General features: G+C 41.9%; 1 long non-coding RNA gene across 1 annotated transcript in view; it reads left to right on the forward strand.

The window, feature by feature from the left end:
• Nucleotides 1–5848, forward strand: part of LOC143807998 (uncharacterized) — a 135540-nt gene extending 129692 nt beyond the window's left edge. Inside the window, exons 3-4 of the long non-coding RNA XR_013221853.1 lie at nt 5408–5577; nt 5723–5848. This is a non-coding gene — a long non-coding RNA (uncharacterized LOC143807998). The remainder of the gene's footprint in view (nt 1–5407; nt 5578–5722) is intronic.
• Nucleotides 5849–15258: the final 9410 nt, after the last annotated feature.

Here is a 15258-nt window from a genome sequence, read left to right on the forward strand (position 1 = left end):
AGCTGATAGTAGTCTAGGAGCAGGAACATGCAACAGAAAGGCTTCTGGTAACATTGTTGGCCGGCATAGAAATGACTGAGGAGCAAGGCTAAATAGACAACTCCCACATCCTGATGGAAACAGGTGAACAGAGGCGATGAAGCACACAAGTTCAGTACCACCAGTGACCACCGGGGGAGCCCAGAAACCAAATTCACAACACCGACCTGCTCCTCAAAGTGCGCAGACTTTGCTCGCATATCCGCCGTTCGCCCGTACACTCCAGCCGTATGCAGAACTATCAGCGGTCTTTGAACCTTCCCCAGCATCGCCTAATCATCGACGTTGCCACAAGGTGGAACTCCACACTGCACATGCTTCAGAGACTGTGCGAACAGAGGCGTGCTGTTATGTTTTTGTGGGAGGATACACATACACGGGCAGGCAGTTGGATGGCAGACATGGAGTTGTCAGGTGTGCAGTGGTCAAAGCTACAAGACCTGTGTCAAGTCCTTCAGTGTTTTGAGGAATGCACACGGCTGGTTAGTGCAGACAACACCATAATAAGCATGAGCATCCCCCTAATGCGTCTGCTGATGCAAAGTTTGACGCACATAAAGGAGCAGGCGTCTGCAGCCGAGGAAGAGGAAAGCCTTGATGACAGTCAGCCATTGTCTGGTCAGGGCCGTGTAGAGGACGCGGTAGCGGGCGAAGAGGAGGAGGAGGAGGACGAGGAGGATGATGGGGATGAGTACTTTTTTAATGAGGAAGCTTCTCCTGGGCCAACCGAAATTAGTGGCGTTGCAAGGCCGGGTTCTGTTTTTTTAAGGGAGACAAGTGACGTAGATTTGCCTGTAACTGCCCCTCAAACCAGCACAACCGCAGATTTGACAACTGGAACTTTGGCCCACATGGCGGATTATGCCTTACGTATCCTCAAAAGGGACCCACGCATTATTAAAATGATGAGCGATGACGATTACTGGTTGGCCTGCATCCTTGACCCTCACTATAAAGGCAAATTGCAAAATATTATGCCACATGAGAACCTCGAACAAATATTAGCAACCAAACAAGCTACTCTTGTAGACCGTTTGATTCAGGCATTCCCAGCACACAGCGCCGGTGATGGTTCTCACACGAGCTGCAGGGGGCTACAGGGCAGAGGTGTTAGAGGTGCACAAATCAGAAGTGGCGTTGGACAGAGGGGTTTTCTGACCAGGTTGTGGAGCAATTTCGCAATGACCGCAGACAGGACAGGTACTGCAGTATCTATTCAAAGTGACAGGAGACATTTGTCCAGTATGGTTACTAACTATTTTTCATCCCTTATCGATGTTCTCCCTCAACCGTCATTCCCATTTGATTACTGGGCATCCAAATTAGACACCTGGCCTGAATTGGCAGAATATGCATTGCAGGAGCTTGCTTGCCCAGCAGCTAGTGTGCTATCAGAAAGAGTATTCAGTGCTGCTGGTTCAATATTAACCGAAAAAAGGACTCGTCTGGCTACCCAAAATGTGGATGATCTAACCTTCATTAAAATGAACCACTCCTGGCTTTCAAGTTATTTTGCCCCACCTTTCCCGGCTGACACCTAGCTTTCCTATAAAAAGGTCTTGCTTGTGGACTGGTCTTACTGAGTGTTCCAATCTCTTAATTTGCAGCAGCTGTTTGTCCAGCATACGACATGTTTACACCTCCCTCAATGGGAAAATTCCCCCCACGGGGCCGTGGTCTCGCCACTTGGCGCAAGCACCCGTTAGAGTGCCGTTTGTCTGAAGAGGTGGGTGTGCCCGCTTTTGGTCGACGGCACTGCCACTGGGTCCCTCATAGTACAATAAAGTGTCTCTGGCGGTGGTGGCGCGCACCCAACGTCAGACACACCGTTGTAACATGAGGGGCCCTGGGACGGTACCGCCGGCCACAAGAGAGTTCCCCCCCCAGCTCAAACTGTGCTCTACCACGTGCAAAATTATCTCTCACAGCTCCACCAATGTTTAGTCTATGCGCTGACATCATTCAATGCCTGGCACTGACAATACCAATTTGTTGACATCTATGATGCTAGTTAAAGTAGTCTGGGTCAGTGTCCTATATTGACACCAGTAAATACTTACTGCCAAATTACTATGTCAGAAACTCAGCAGATGAGCCCACCCCTGTACCTAAGTATGCCACACTTTTTTTTTTTTGTTTTTTGTTTTTTGGCGAGACATTAACATCTATTTATTTTTTGTGAGTACTAACTGTGTCAGACACTCCTTGCAATCGTCCTCCGCTGACCACACCAATGCTGCCTGTGTACCCCTGCGAGATAACTCTAAGTGCCTTGAGCCTATTTTTAGTTATTTTAGGCCTAGTACGCCTGTCTGCGGTCCCTCCTTGCAATCCTCCTCCTCCGCTGACCACAATGCTGCCTGTGTATCCATGTAACCGATTTAAAACTGCCTTGAGCCTATTTTTAGTTATTTTAGGCCTAGTACGTGCACGGCCGAGCTCGGAAGGGAAGGAGCGCCGTTTGAAATGCAGACTTAGATGGATTGGTCTGCAGGTGTCATGTTGCATTTGCAGAGCCCCTGATGTACCTAAACAGTAGAAACCCCCCACAAGTGACCCCATATTGGAAACTAGACCCCCAAGGAACTTATCTAGATGTGTTGTGAGAACTTTGAACCAACAAGTGTTTCACTACAGTTTATAACGCAGAGCCGTGAAAATAAAAAATATTTTTTTTTCCACGAAAATGATATTTTAGCCCCCACGTTTTTATTTTCTCAAGGGTAACAGGACAAATTGGACCCCAAAAGTTGTTGTCCAACTTGTCCTGAGAACGCTGATACCCCATATGTTGGGGGGAACCACTGTTTGGGCGCACAGGAGAACTCGGAAGGGAAGGAGCACTGTTTTAGTTTTTCAAAGCAGAATTGGCTGGAATTGAGATCGGACGCCATGTCGCGTTTGGAGAGCCCCTGATGTGCATAAACAGTGGAAACTCCCCAATTCTAACTGAAACCCTAACCTCAACCCTAACCCCAGCTCTAACCCTAGCCCTAACCCCAACCCTAACCCTAAACCTAGCCCTAACCCTAGTCCTAACCCTAGCCTTAACCCTAACCCTAATGGGAAAATGGAAATAAATACATTTTTAAAAATTGTATTATTTTTACCTAACTAAGGGGGTGATGAAGGGGGGTTTGATTTACTTTTATAGCATTTTTTTGGCGGATTTTTATGGTTGGCAGCCATCACACACTAAAAGACGCTTTTTATTGCAAAAATTAGTTTTTGCATCACCACATTTTGAGAGCTATAATTTATCCATATTTTGGCCCACAGAGTCATGTGAGATCTTGTTTTTGGCGGGACGAGTTGACGTTTTTATTGGTACCATTTTCGGGCACATGACATTTTTTGATTGCTTTTTATTCCGATTTTTGCGAGGTGGAATGAACAAAAACCAGCAATTCCTGAAATTCTTTTAGGGGGGGCGTTTATACCGTTCCACGTGTGGTAAAATTGATAAAGCAGCTTTATTCTTCAGGTCAGTATGATTACAGCGATATCTCATTTATGTAATTTTTTTATGTTTTAGCGCTTTTACACAATAAAAACTATTTTATATAAAAAAATAATTGTTTTTGCATCGCTTTATTCTGAGAGCTATAACTTTTTTATTTTTCTGCTGATGATGCTGTATGGCAGCTTTTTTTTTGCGGAACAAGATGACGTTTTCAGCGGTACCATGGTTATTTATATCCGTCTTTTTGATCGCGTGTTATTCCACTTTTTGTTCGCCTGTATGATAATAAAGCGTTGTTTTTTGCTTTGTTTTTTATTTTTATTTTTTGCGGTGTTCACTGAAGGGGGTTAACTAGTGGGATAGTTTTATAGACCGGGTCGTTTCGGACGCGGCGATACCAAATATGTGTACTTTTATTGTTTTTTTTTAATTTACATAAATAAATGGATTTACTGGGAAATGTTTTTTTTTCTTTATTTGGGGATTTTTTTTTTTTCTTTTTATACATTCTATTATTTTTTTTTTACTTTCTACCATTGTCCCAGGGTGGGACATCACTGTATTAGATCAGATCGTTGATCTGACAGTGTGCATAGCACTCTGTCAGATCAACGATCTGACAGGCAAGTTCGGGAGGCTTTCCGGCGCCTGCTCTCAGCAGCTCTTAGCAGCTCTTAGCAGGCGCCGGCTAGCCAGGTCATTTCATGACCCAGAAGGAGTCCCGTGGCCATCTTGGATCCGGGGACTCCTTCCGGATCACCGGAGCAACGCGATCTCACGCGATCTGCAGCAGCACTTTAATTTGCCTCATCACTGACTGATTTGTGACCAGCCCACATGGTGAAATTTGACCTTTCAATTATATGGATATAATATAGATATGGGGTTAATCTGCAGGTCAATTGCAATCTGACACCATTCAACTGCCGCACCGAGAGCCCCGCTGCCTGGAGGAAATTAACTTTATTCCCCCAGGCAGTGTTCAGTGCTCAGTCATAGAGGTGTCAGAAAATTATTAATGTACTAATAGTGGCTCTGGTGACATATTCATGTACGGTATCTGGTTCTGGTAATGCAAACATCTACTAATGGTGGTTCTGGTACCATGTTCATGTACTGATGGTGATTCTGGTGTACTATTTATTTACTGATGATTGTTCTGGTGCCATATTTATGTATTATTGATGGCTCTCGTGTTGTATTTATGTAATAATGATGATTTTGGCTCGTATTCTTGTATTGATTATGATTCTGGTGATGAATATAGCACCAGAACCATTATTACTACACCACGAGTGTAGTGCATCACGAGAGCTATCAGTACTTCATGAATACATCACCAAAACAATCATTACTGCATGAATACGTCACCACAACCATGATCAGTACAGGAAGGCTACACCAGAATCACCATCAGTACATGAATATGTCACTAGAACCATTATCCATAAAGGATTAAGGCACCAGAACCACTATCAGTTTTGTTGAAAACGGTTTGTTGTATGACAGACATAAAAACCATCATACTTTCCATTAGGATATCGGCCAAATGCTGGACACCTTAACTGTAATCAAAAGACGCCATTAGAGTTAAGCTATACTAGTTTTCATGACCATCCTGGATGTCAAGGATGAATATCACAATTTGTTCTTCGTGTTGTGTAAACACTTGGCAAACAATGATTAATCCTAACCATGAAAAATTACTCTCTGTTGAGCTTCACCCCTAAACTACGCCAATTTTTTAACTTTTATTTTTTGGTGAAAAAAGGTAACAATTCCAGCAGAAATCGTTGTCAGAGCTTGTTACTGTAGTGTCGGCACCACAGCTTAGGTCCGGTCCTCCTCTCCCGCAGGTGCCTTGACTTAATTCCAGCTCTCAGTCCACTCCTCGTTACCTTTCAGAGATCTCCTTCGAAGCCTCCATCCCAGGCTTGCACGTTCATCCTCTGCTGTTACTTCCTGGTCTCAGCGTGCGGTTCGCAGGTTTCCTGGCGCGGCTCTGAGAACACATGCGCACTCTAGGTCTCTTAAAGAGACAGAACAGTATTCTTTAAATGGGTCTCAGCCAATGGGTGAGTGTCTTGTACTATTTCAGGCACCTCTGCCCTAAAGGAGGTGCATTAGCAACAAGTGTTTCCTTTTGCTACTTTTCAGGTTACCCATATCCATATGTTTATGCTCGGTTTGCACTTAATTTATACCAGTTTGTCTCCTCAGTGTGTCTTCCGTGCCCTCCTACGCCTACTGGGACGACACCTGTACACCTTGCACCTGTCTGTGCCAGCTGCCACCTGCTACTCACCTTGGATGCTCTTCTCCTGCATGGTTCTCCGCTACCTGCAGTACCTACCTGCCTGCCAGTCCAGCCGAGTCAGCTTCCACATGTTCGGGGTCTAACTGTAGGTAACACCTTGCATCTCCTGGGCTTACCATTCTGGACCTGTTTGAGGGATCTTACTGCGGGGGTCTGGGTCTTGCATAGTCACGCACCCTTTGGAGCCCCCGCGGCAGTAGTCCTGTGGTTCCACGAAAAGTTGCAATAAATGAATGTACTATCAACATCTGTTCCTCCGTTTCCATTTGCTACAGTTACTTGACCCATTATAAAGGGAAACAGGATGCGTTAGGGTTCCTGTTATTTTAATCTCTAACACATTCCTTTATTTGGGGGCTGAGATTTCATCGGGAAGGGGGTGAGGTCATTGGCTTCATCTTCCTAGGGCACCAAAATACCTTTCCCCGGCCCTGCCTAGATCTTTTACAGTTGGGGAAATAAGTATTTGATACCTTGCTGATTTTGTAAGTTTGCCCACTGACAAAGACATTAACAGTCTATAATTTTAAAGGTAGGTTAATTTTAATATTGAGAGGTAGAATATCAAAAATAAAATCCAGAAAATCACATTGTATAAATTATATAAATAAATTTGCATTTTGCAGTGAGAAATAAGGATTTAATCCCTCTGGTAAACAAGATTTAATACTTGGTGGCAAAATCCTTGTTGGCAAGCACTGCAGTCAGATGTTGTTTGTAGTTGATGATGAGGTTTGCGCACGTCAGGAGGAATTTTGGTCCACTCCTCTTTGTAGGTCATCTCTAAATCATTAAGATTTTGAGGCTGTCGCTTGGCAACTCGGAGCTTCAACTCCCTCCATAAGTTTTCTATGAGATTAAGGTCTGGAGACTGGCTAGGCCACTCCATGGCCTTAATGTTTTTCTTTTTGAGCCACTGGAGTGGCCTTAATGTTTTTCTTTTTGAGACACTCCTTTGTTGCCTTGGCTATATGTTTTGGGTTATTGTCTTGCTCGAAGATCCAGCCACGACCCATTTCTAATGTCCTGGAATAGGGAAGGAGGTTGTCACTCAGGATTTTATGGTACATGGCTAAATCCATTCTTCAATTGATGCAGTTAAGTAGTCCTGTGCCCTTTGCAGAGAAACACCCCCAAAACATAATGTTTCAACCTCCATGCTTGACAGTGAGGATGGTGTTCTGGTGGGTCATAGGTAGCATTTGTCTTCCTCACCACATGGCGAGTTGAGTTAATGCCAAATACCTCAATTTTTGTCTCATCTGACCACAGCACTTTCTCACAATCACTCACAGAATCATCCAGGTGTTCAATAGCAAACTTAAGACTGGCCTGCACATGTGTCTTTTTGAGCAGGGGGACCTCGCGGGCACTGCAGGATTTTAAACCTTTACAATGTAATGTGTTACCAATGGTTTTCTTGTTAACTGTGGTCCCAGCTGCCTTGAGATCATTAACAAGTTCTTCCCGTGTAGTTTTAGGCTGATCTCTCACCTTCCTCATGATCAAGGAAACCCCACGCAGTGAGATTTTGGATGGTGCCCCAGATCGATGTTGATTGACAGTCATGTTGTATTTTTTCCATTTTCTTACTACTGCACCAACAGTTGTCTTCTTCTCACCAGCGTCTTACTTATGATTTTGTTGCCCATTCCAGCTTTGTACAGGTCTATTATCTTGTCTCTGACATCCTTAGAAAGCTCTTTGGTCTTGCTCATGTTGTAGAGGCTAGAGTCTGACCGATTAATTGAGTCTGTGGACAGGAGTCTTTTATAAAGGTGACTATGTGAGACAGGCAACGAGTTGATTAGGAGCGTCTAGTTGGTCTTTAGGAGCCCAAACTCTTAATGGTTGGTAGGGAATCAAATACTTATTTCTCACTGCAAAATGCAAATAAATTTATATAATTTATACAATGTGATTTTCTTGACTTTATTTTTTATATTCTATCTCTCAATGTTAAAATTAACCTACCCTTAAAATTACAGACTGTTTTTCAGTGGGCAAACTTACAAAATCAGCAAGTGATCAAATACTTATTTCCCCCACTGTATAACCTACTTAGAAATCGTTCTCACCTCCTTCCCTCCCTTAGTGTGCTTGAAAGCCATTATATGTTCTCACTATCAAGCAGTGTTCACTTAACCTTTGCACTGACTGCAGAAGAGAGGAGGGACCATTGCTTGCCCCCCTTCCTCTCTCTGCCACACAGCCTGTATTTTACCAGGGCCCCTTTCACACATCAGTTTTTTGCCATCAGTCGCGATCCGTCGAATTTTGAAAAAAAAACGGATTGGCGACTGATGCCGCCGGATTCGTTTTCTTCTCATAGACTTATATTAGCGACGGATGGCCTCATGTTTCATCCGTCGTTCGCCGGATCCGTCGAAAATTGTTTGTCCCGCGGCCAGAGACAACGGACATAGTAACGTTTTTTTGTCTACGTCGAAAAAACGGGCAGGGACGGATCCGTCACCGTCTGTCATTTGCTAGAATGGAAGCCTATGGTGCCAGATCCATCAAATGACGGAATCCGGCAACGGATTACGTTTTTTTAACTGAGCATGCTCCGATTAGCCAGATCCGCTAGTTAGATCCGTGAAAAAATGAATCCGTTGCATCAGTTTTTCACAATCTGCGACAGATCCGTCGACCCGTTGAGCCAACGGATTGTGACTGATGGCAAAAAACTGATGTGTGAAAAGGGCCTAACAAGTACAATAGCATGGGGGGTGTGAAAAAAAAGCTTCTCTAGTGCCTAGTGTTAAAATGGCCTTGACATAAACAATGAATGAGCCCATCCACACCTTTGCTCGATTCTGATCGTTTTTGGGGTTCCATAGACCCTACCTCAGGATTGCTGTTGGTTCCAGCAGTCAATCTCCCACCGATCAGCAAGATATCACCTATCTAACCCTTTATAATAAGCCTTTAATGAAAGTTAAGCATTAGGTTATATGTTTGTCTCTGACAAATATAACTCATCTTGCAAAAAAGCAAGCCCTCATACAGCTACATCATCTAAAAAAAATATATTATACAAAAATATATTTAATATACATGGTGCCTGGAATGTTGTGATAAAACAATATGTGGAAATTATTGTGGATTTGTCACCAGGTCAAAAGTAACAACTTTTTGCTTTTATTTTATTTCTGCTGCTTCCCTGTGTATGCCATTTTTTTTTTTCGTTTTGACCAATTTGGAAGATAGCATGAATTCCGGCAGCACTGCTGTAATGAATGAAGAATCCTTAGGACCAAGATGAGGTGAACAGTTTTTATTTCCACAACCTGTTTCAATGCTAGACCGGAGTCTTTTTCAAGTGAAAAAAACAATTGCATATTTTTGGTTTTATTTCTAAATTCAAAATATAACTACCGAGATAAGAATATTTTTATAGTGCTACTATTTATGATCTGTATCAAAAGGGCATTGCTTACAACATTTTCTGGAAGCATTGTTTTAGACGGCTTTGTATTATTACAGCCCCCTTGATGCAGACCATAGAAATTATCACTAAAAAGTTCCATACTTCTGGAACCATATGGCGCATTTAAAACAAATATACAAAAGGAGTGAAATAGAAATAAATCAAAACAACAAAACTGTTCACTTTTTACATGTTGAGAGATCCTTAAACTTGGCTTGGTTCTGGCCTGGCATTAAAGGGGTTTATATCAAGCTAGCCAGCTAGCCAATACATCATCATAGTCATCAGTAGTACATGAATACAGCACCAAAACCACCATGGGCACATTAATACACAATCAAAATCTCCGTCAGTACAGGAATACATCACCAGAACAACCATTAGTACAGGAATACATCTCCAGAACAACCATACCTACATGAATGCATCACCAGAATTATCATCAGCATGTTAATACTGCACAAGAACCACAAACAGTCCACAAACAATGACTGTACAACTGTGAAATTATACCCCCTGTTAAACCACACCTGTAAAATATACCACTTTTTATTTTTGTTGGAATTTTTGGGTAAGAATAACAATTCTAGAGGAAGTAGTCAACAGAACTTGTTGGCTATAGCTTTTGTTATATTCTCCAATTGATCGTTGTGTGCGTTATATATTAACACAGATTTTAGAGCAACATCAGGTCACAGCATTTTTTCCTCAAAAACCATAGTTATAATGCCATGAAAGAACATGTTCTTTTTCAGGTTTTATAGAGAGCCCTTAAAGATGTATTGCTATGTCATTAGTGTGAACACAGCTTTAGACATTTTCTGAAAGGTTTCTGCTGTTTGTAACTACATGATTAAATCTGCTGTTTTGAAAAATGTCTTTTCTTCAAAGGAAACGAGTAAAAACCAGGAAATCAGATGCAAAAAATGTACTTTATAAATACCTCCCTGTACCCCCCTCTCCCAATGAACAACTTAACTCCATAGCCCTATTAAGCCCTTACAGCAAACTATCTGCATTAATTCACTTCTATGTTTAATGCTTTTCTCTTACAGGCTATTAGTACAGCCACTCTCCTCTCAACCTTTATATATGTCATTTTTTGCACAGGATAAACTTAGGAATGTGATTCACAGCTCTTCTGTTGGAAAATATCTTCTCTGTAAATAGCATACATTTTTAGTTTGACATGTAATGTGTACAGAAAATAGAGTGCAGGTCTCCCTGTTACGGTGTAGCCGACGGGGACTGTGCAAGAGAAAAGGCAGCAAACCAATAGTGACATGGCACGTGCTCCTTGTAGAGATATATAATTAGTTAAAATGTCCCTTTTCCTCAATTTTTCTGCTCAAAAAGCTAAATTACTCTACATAAATAAACCAGTCATCTGATATTTAGACAATTATTTGATAAAAAGCATGCAGCATTCATTGAAAGTATTCTGTGCTCTTCTGCGGAGCCACAGTAAAGGGATTATGGCCCCAAACTCCAGTGTTAAATGCACATATAAGTGTGACCATTACGTGTGCACCAATATCAGATGCCTAAATTATTGTTACTGCTTCTATATTATAGCAACAGTGATATACAGTGGGGCAAAAAAGTATTTAGTCATTCAGCAATAGTGCAAGTTCCACCACTTAAAAAGATGAGAGGCGTCTGTAATTTACATCATAGGTAGACCTCAACTATGGGAGACAAACTGAGAAAAAAAAATCCAGAAAATCACATTGTCTGTTTTTTTATCATTTTATTTGCATATTATGGTGGAAAATAAGTATTTGGTCAGAAACAAAATTTCATCTCAAAACTTTGTAATATATCCTTTGCTGGCAATGACAGAGGTCAAACGTTTTCTGTAAGTCTTCACAAGGTTGCCACACACTGTTGTTGGTATGTTGGCCCATTCCTCCATGCAGATCTCCTCTAGAGCAGTGATGTTTTTGGCTTTTCGCTTGGCAACACGGACTTTCAACTCCCTCCAAAGGTTTTCTATAGGGTTGAGATCTGGAGACTGGCTAGGCCACTCCAGGACCTTGAAATGCTTCTTACGAAGCCACTCCTTCGTCGCCCTGGCGGTGTGCTTTGGATCATTGTCATGTTGAAAGACCCAGCCACGTTTCATCTTCAATGCCCTTGCTGATGGAAGGAGGTTTGCACTCAAAATCTCACGATACATGGCCCCATTCATTCTTTCATGTACCCGGATCAGTCGTCCTGGCCCCTTTGCAGAGAAACAGCCCCAAAGCATGATGTTTCCACCACCATGCTTTACAGTAGGTATGGTGTTTGATGGATGCAACTCAGTATTCTTTTTCCTCCAAACACGACAAGTTGTGTTTCTACCAAACAGTTCCAGTTTGGTTTCATCAGACCATAGGACATTCTCCCAAAACTCCTCTGGATAATCCAAATGCTCTCTAGCAAACTTCAGACGGGCCCGGACATGTACTGGCTTAAGCAGTGGGACACGTCTGGCACTGCAGGATCTGAGTCCATGGTGGCGTAGTGTGTTACTTATGGTAGGCCTTGTTACATTGGTCCCAGCTCTCTGCAGTTCATTCACTAGGTCCCCCCGCGTGGTTCTGGGATTTTTGCTCACCGTTCTTGTGATCATTCTGACCCCACGGGGTGGGATTTTGCGTGGAGCCCCAGATCGAGGGAGATTATCAGTGGTCTTGAATGTCTTCCATTTTCTAATTATTGCTCCCACTGTTGATTTCTTCACTCCAAGCTGGTTGGCTATTGCAGATTCAGTCTTCCCAGCCTGGTGCAGGGCTACAATTTTGTTTCTGGTGTCCTTTGACAGCTCTTTGGTCTTCACCATAGTGGAGTTTGGAGTCAGACTGTTTGAGGTTGTGCACAGGTGTCTTTTTATACTGATAACAAGTTTAAACAGGTGCCATTACTACAGGTAATGAGTGGAGGAAAGAGGAGACTCTTAAAGAAGAAGTTACAGGTCTGTGAGAGCCAGAAATCTTGATTGTTTGTTTCTGACCAAATACTTATTTTCCACCATAATATGCAAAAAAAATGATAAAAAAACAGACAATGTGATTTTCGGGATTTTTATTTCTCAGTTTGTCTCCCATAGTTGAGGTCTACCTATGATGTAAATTACAGACGCCTCTCATCTTTTTAAGTGGTGGAACTTGCACTATTGCTGAATGACTAAATACTTTTTTGCCCCACTGTACATCTGTAATATTTCCCCTCAATGATTTTATAATTGTGGAAACAAATGAACTCTTTAAAGGGAACCTGTAACCATGAAAATGCAGTCCTATCTGAAAACACCATGTTATAGAGCCGGAGGAGCTGAATAGATTGATATATGGTTTTGTGGAAAAAAAATTTGTATCATTTGTGTTTCCATCATTAGAGATGAGCGAATATCTTCAGCTCCCTCCTTATTCGGCAAGCTATAGTGCTACTGCTTACCGAATAAGCTGCATCGGGAACCCGGCTAACTGGAGTGCTCCGATAATCAGCTGTTCCAAGCCACAGCTGCATGTGTCACAGCTGTGTTCCAAGCACAACAAATGCATGGAGAGCCCGATCAGATTAATTTAGTTTATATTTTTACAGATCGGACATTTCCGATAGCGGTGATACCAGATATGTGTATTTTTTTAAATGTTTTATTGTTTTATTTTGAATGGGGCAAAAATGGTGATGACTTGAACTTTTTATTTATTTTTTTAAACATTTTTGTTTTACTTTTTACCTGCCTTAATAGTTTCATACAATCGCATGTGCTACACATAGCAAAAATTATCTTTCCTATGAATGCCGGCCATATTAACAGCCGCAACTGGATCACGATTCCACCCACAGCTGTTAGATTCACATGATATCTGATCAAATCAGCTGTTATGTGCAGGGAAAGATGCCCACATCAAATGTCTGAACACTACCAATGACGTATCTACAAGTCATTGGTCGTGAAGGAGTTAAGATCGCTTTAGATGATTAGCATGCTTGCAAGAAGTAAAATAACATTGTCACGATTCCTCCGCTCAAAGAGTCTGGAACAGCTGTGTCATCCAATCCTGTGCTGGGGCATGTTGAGCTGTCGGTGCTTTGATTGACAGATCAGTTGACCTATCTGAGATTGGAAGGTGCAGAGATTTCTACAGGTTCTCCCTGTTCTTAGTATTTGCCCTGCTATTTAGCTGAGCTGTCTGGCCCAGATCACTGCCAGTCAAAACGTTATGCTCTCTGGTGTTTGCTTGCCTGATTCCTCTGCTGTGAGTTTATATACTGCTGCCTGACCTTTGGACCATGTTCTGACTACCCGTTTGTTATTGCCCCTTTCTTATCCACTATTTCTCTGGTATTCTGATCTTGGACTGTGACCTGACTTAATCCTCCATCTTTTCCCTTAGTTTACCACGTACTCTCTTGAGACTGACTCCGGAACATCTGACTGTCCATGAGTTGTGACTAGTGTCACAAACAGTTGCTATATGTAATAATGAGGTGTTGTTATCTGGCCCAAAGAGTTTTTGAGTCTTTTTGGATACTATATTTGGCTTTTTGTATTGCTGTTGCTGTTATCTAACAGAGTAAAATGATATGAAAAGAAAATTAAGAAATACATTTCAAAGTTAAAAGAAAAATTCATACTTTCTCACATGGACACAGGCCGGTCCTATTCCAACTCTTATTCTTGTTGGCACCTACTTCACATTCCCATCTTGAAACATTTTTTATTCTTTTGATACAAAAAAAAATTGCACATCAGAGTGGATATTCTGAATGAAGTGTGCAGGCAACATGACTGAACTGAACGTAATAAATAATTTCTACAACACACAGTAAATCAATTTTTGCAAAGTGTTAATTACCGGCAATTTGCAGACATGTTCATTGCAATTGCAATACTGTTATGGTTGAAATATGGTCATGATTTTCTAAACTACATTGTAGCGTTGCTGACTCACAAAAGATTTGGATTACCCATCTCTCATCTGCTGCTAATAAGTAGGCTCAGAAGGCAATTACCTGCTATTCAAATACAGACAGCAGGGTTGAACATCTTTCATGTGCTGGTAATATGTAGGTATCAAGATATTTAGAAATAATTCTAAAATTGTATTGTCCTAATCTTAAACAGAATATTTCCTAAAGGCTAAAATGCAATGACACGGAGTCACTAATCATTTGTCAGGTCAACTAAATTCACCTTGAATTTCATATAAATAGACCACATTCAGTTGCTGAGTTGTAATGGAAGATGTGAAAGCTACAAACATCGACTGGTCACATAATAATGTCTGCGAAAATCGACAAACGGCTGACTAATTCGACTTCAGGCATGGTTAGTCCCTACTATAAGACATTTTACTCTACCCGCTGTCACTTTCCCTAGCTAAACATAACTAATATTGCCATTCAATAATATTTAAATTTTTGGAAGAAGTATTTTACATTTTACATTAAAACACTTTAGAATGATTTTAATTAGAATATTGTTAATTTCAAAAATTACATGGTTTATTTTTCTTGTCCTCCTTCTACACCATTTCAACAGTATTATAATGCGGTCCTCGATCCAAATTTTTGAAGGGCCATTAGGCGGTCCTCAGTCATACATTTTAGAGGGCCATCAGTCGTAATTTTTGAAGGACCATCAGGCAGTCCTCACTCATAAATTTTGGAGGGCCATCAGGCAGCCCTAACACTAAATTAGCCTCCAGACTGCTTGCCCTGGAAATATTGCCATTTTGTGGACACTGAGGCTTTCCGCAATCTCATTGCGATCTCAATCTGCCATATTTTTTCCCGATGTGCCATCCCCGTGTAGGGGACAGGGACCTGGTGAGCTGTGCAGACGGGTGGAACCATTGTTGCCGGGAGTCGGGGTTCCGGGGGACGGATTTGAGGGGCGCATGGGAAGCCAGGCTCATGTGACAGGAGGCAGAGTGACGCAGGGAGAGGAGAGGATAAAAAGCAAAACGCGCGAAAGCAGGGACAGAGAAGCGCGGGAAATCTCTGAGGAGA

This window comes from Ranitomeya variabilis, chromosome 2, assembly GCF_051348905.1.
Source record: "Ranitomeya variabilis isolate aRanVar5 chromosome 2, aRanVar5.hap1, whole genome shotgun sequence".
In the NCBI taxonomy this organism is placed as follows: Eukaryota; Metazoa; Chordata; class Amphibia; order Anura; family Dendrobatidae; genus Ranitomeya; species Ranitomeya variabilis.